The following is a 4785-nucleotide window of genomic DNA, read 5'->3' on the forward strand; positions in this document are numbered from 1 at the left end:
TAAAATGTAGTAAATGATAGAATGAAGAAGAAAGATAAATACAAATATAGTATAATTGTATAAATTGGCAGATAAAAAATAGTATGGTATAAATTGTTATTTGTGTATCCCATCTCTAGAAGGTTCTATAAATTCAAAATAAACAAGTATAATTAATTTAATTATAATCACGAGATGAATAAAAAAAATGACACCCAACTAACCCATCCTCTTAAATAAATAAAAAAGAAATTAACAAAAATATATTAATGCATATGCAATGAAACTTTGCTTTCTCACTTTACACCTCTGCCACAGGCCCACAAGTAGCAGGGGAAAAAAATAGCCACACAAGTCTCAAAACCCGTAAATTCTTCGTCTCTCGGTTTCATCTAGTTTTCCCTCTGTTCTTCTTCCGCCACAGTTGATCTGTCTCGAACCTTTGTGACCAAGGTTGAGAAACGCTCACTGGTGGTAAGTTTATTTGCTAATTGTCACTCATATTCATTTTTTTTCCTGCAATTTTTCTTTCTTGAAAAACTTAACATATTACATAAAAAAAGAGACAAACCAAGAGAGGAAAACCAAGAGAGGAATTGAATACTATATATAGTGTCTCACAGTTTATCTGCCATTTGTGTTGGGTTTAGTGTCTCAAGCACTCGTTTGGCATTTATTGAATACTATATAGTTTTATTTTATGATTGTTGCCAAAACACCTTCCATGTATCTCATCTCTATTTGTGTCCAGATTTTATGCTTTCAATATTTTTTTGGAAAATATGTAAGTTACAAAAGAAAAATTACTTTGGTAATATATTTCCCCCCCAATAATTTACACCAATCAAAATTATTAAAAGCAACTATAAATTAATCTTCTTTTGTAGGGCTATGAGTTTGAGATATGGCAGTGTGGTCTTGGTTGCTTTAGTGCTTCTGCCACACATGGCTTCTGCTGCTTCAATTGTGAAGAACCTACCGGGTTACAAGGGTGATCTTCCATTCAAACTTGAAACTGGGTGAGTTCATTCGTTTCTTTTTCCATTCCAATGATTACTTACTATTTTATTTTTTGCTGATACAATCATATTTGGTTAAATTATTGCTTATTTGCGTTTAATATTTCTGTAAAATTGAGTAATCCAAACTAAGCACAAATATTTTAATGAGATGTGCATTACAGCTGGTCATAAGCGTCGTGATGGAAAATAAAGTGTCATTGCCCTTTATTTTATGCATTACAATTAGACTTAGGAGGTTGAATAAGAAATTTAAAAAAATTATTAGAATATAAAAAATTATATTATTTATGATTTTTTATGTTATATGATTTTCATCATAAATATTTTTTTATTTAATTTCTTAATCAATATTCTAATTACACTAGATACGACCTTTATAACTATACTTATGTGTTGTACGTGCCATCATTTCCTATCTTTGTTGTATAATGGTATTTTCCATTATCATAGAATATTCTCTTATGCCCGAATATCTGACATCATCTCGCAAGTTTATGATCACTAATATTGTTTGAAATATTCAGGATATATACTTTGTGAACTTGTAACAAATTGGGGGAGGGGTGGAAGTGGGATCAATTTGGTTGAAAAATGAAAATATCACGATTATAAGGAAGAATGTGCATGGTTCGATTTTAATTTTGCATTATCTAATTACTTTTTAATTAATTTTCAATCGGCAATCTTCTTAAGTCAATATTTTGGCTTTTTTTTTATATGTATGACTTGGGGTGTCTTTTCCATTTTTTTCAAATATAATTTTAGCATTAACTTTCCATTCAATCATGGTTGATAGTACAGGGACCCTACTTAATTATGTGGCTGACATTGTTACATGAAAGATATTTATGTTTTTTTTAGTCGTTAGAAATTTCAATTGAAAGATTTGGGCTTGCGATCTTTTTCTTCTCTCTCTTCCGTCACTCTTTTTCTAACCACTGGACAAGTTTTTATCTCCTGGAAAATATTTATGTAGGTGTCATGGTTTCTCTATTTTATACTAAAACTCTTCATAAGTGTTCATAAGAAAAATGAAAATAGCATGATTAATTGATTATAAGGAATTATGTTCAAGGTTCTATTTTAATTTTACATTATCAAATTTCTTTTTAATTAATTTTCAATCGGCAATCTTCTTAAGTCCGTATTTTGGCATTTTTTTTATATGTATGATTTGGGATGTCTTCCCCATTTTTTCAAATATAATTTTAGCATTAACTGTCCATTCAATCATTAATGGTTGATGATACAGGGACCCTACTTAATTATGTGTATGACATTATTACAGGAAAGATATTTATATTTTTTTTATCGAATGTTAGTTAGTTAAAAATATTAATTGAGGAATTTAAACGCATAATTTTTCTCATTTTTCTTCTTTTTTTTACCCTTTTTTTTTTTTATCATTGGACAACTTTTTATCTCCTGAAAAATATTTATGTAGGTGTCATGATTTTCTGATTTAGACTTAAATTCTTCACAAGTGTTTATAAGAAAAAGATAAAATGAAAATTTTCTCATAAGTTAAAATTGTTTTTTTTAACTAATTTTTTTAAAAATCTTATTTTTAAAACTATTTCACTCTAGGAAAATATGCTTTGACATGATATATGTAACATGTTTTAAATAAAATAAGAATAAACTATATCAATACTTCCCGAAGGATTTCATGTAATTACATGTTATTTCACCTTTTTTATTTTATTTTCTTACGCTAAGTTTGAAAATATTAGATTAATACTCCATTAATGTTTAAAAATATTATAGTGATATTTCCTCAACTCTTACACAAATACCCCCAATCGAGAACACAAAAATAATGATTAAAAAAATAAAAAATACTATGTAATTGCATAAAATATCAGAAAATGTTACGTAATTTGTTCTAAAATAAACAAAAGTAGGTTTCAAATAAATGCACGATTTAATGTTATGACAACATTTTTTGTACTGATTTGAATTTTATTATATTTTAGTTTTGCCTCTCCTAAAAAATGTAATGGAGTGTCATCCTGCAAAAAAAATTTAGTTACAATATGCATATTATAAATACTTAAATAGAGAAGATGAGGGCCCTTTTAGAATGATATTTCATTAAAACTCACCTACACATCACACGGAGTGACTCTATTAATTAAATGCGAGAAGTGCGCTCAATGTAATATAGGGCAATAAATTAGGAATTTTTTTAGGTTACAAAACAGAAGTAGCAAAATACTCCCCAAATCACCAAATTAAAATCTTAAAACTGAAGAGCAATTTGTGCAGTACATATTCCCGTGAAAAAAGGTTCCGTTTGAAGTAACTTAATTCGAAGAAAGCGATTGTTTTCATGGGGTCCATGACAGCTAAGTCTTGGGGTCCATTCTCCTTGTCTCGAACTCCAATGCTCCGTGAATTTTAACATTGTTTAGTAAATTTTAATTTTTTTTTATAATAAATTTAAATTTAATTTAAAAAGTTATGGTGACAACACATTAATTTCTGTAAATGCAAAAATCTTACTTTACAATACATCAATTTCTTAAAAATAATTAATATGATCGAAATTTATAAAATTCTTATACATTGAGCGAAACATTTTGCATTTCCAAAAACCTCTTATATGAGACAAATTGAACGGTTTATTTAAAAAAGAAACGCTAATGGCTTAAAATTGGATCATTGGATGTGGGTTTTAGGAGACCCACAAATTTGTCGTTTCTCTTTTCTAATTTTATATTTTAAATTTTTTTAGGTTAGATGAAAGGATATTCATATAGAAAGTGTTTGAAAAAGTATAATTCAAACTTTAACAAAAAAAAAATGTATAACTTGTTAAAAAATTATATGTGGACACCTTACGCTATTAGACACATCGAAAAAGAAAATAGAAGAGAGATGAGTTTTGATGTGATATATAACATGATATGATAAATAAAAAGATAGAGAAAAATGATGAATATTAGTTTGGTGTCATAAGTTTGTGTTGGGAGTGTTTGAAAAATATTAATTATTCTGATTTGTTTGAAGAAGACAGTGCTATTACTTGAAGTACATTGTGCTTTTCTTCATTTTCTTTCTATTATATATATAAACTCTCTTTTTCTTGTTATCTATGTTGTAAAATAAATTATATAAATATAATTTCTCAAAGGAAATAACATAATTCTTCTAAAAAAATGAAATATCATAATGAAAAAGATTAAGCTTAGAATTTGAATTCCATTACTTTCTTTAATAAAAATTGATTGGATTATTTGACAACACCATCATATAAAATATATAATTTAATTAGATTATAAGGTTGGTTTGACGGTTAGAAGAGAAAAAAATGAAGAAAAAAATAGTTGATTCGAATTTTTTCTACTAACAACAAAAACTAACAACTAATATTGAGTGAGCAAAAATATAATTTAATTTTAATATTTGTCGATAATTTTCTGTCCCAATATGATTAGCAAAGACAACAATTTGAATTAATAAGAAAAAAAGAAAGACATGATTTTGAAATGTACCTTATTATCCTTGATTATACACCAATACAAATGTGTATTTAGTTAGCAAAGGTATTTGGTATCCGCACAAATGCTTATGAGTTACTAGATCCGTGCGAGTATTTTAAATTTTAGTTAATTAATTATTGTTGCATGCGTAGGTACATAGGAGTGGGAGAAGAAGAAGAGGTGCAAATATTTCACTTATTTGTGGAGTCTCAGAGAAATCCATTCATTGATCCACTGTTAATTTGGTTTGTTGGAGGTCCTGGTTGCTCTGCCCTATCTGCGTTCTTTTTTGAAAATGG

At 27.6% G+C, this 4785-nt stretch overlaps 1 long non-coding RNA gene across 1 annotated transcript; it reads left to right on the forward strand.

Annotated features, from left to right (window-relative positions):
• Positions 1-251: 251 nt before the first annotated feature.
• Positions 252-4785, forward strand: LOC106795453 (uncharacterized). Its single transcript, XR_005888140.1, has 3 exons — positions 252-453; positions 867-998; positions 4647-4785. It is a non-coding gene; the product is annotated as an uncharacterized lncRNA (long non-coding RNA).

The sequence above is a fragment of the Glycine max genome, chromosome 13, assembly GCF_000004515.6.
Source record: "Glycine max cultivar Williams 82 chromosome 13, Glycine_max_v4.0, whole genome shotgun sequence".
Lineage (NCBI taxonomy): Eukaryota > Viridiplantae > Streptophyta > Magnoliopsida > Fabales > Fabaceae > Glycine > Glycine max.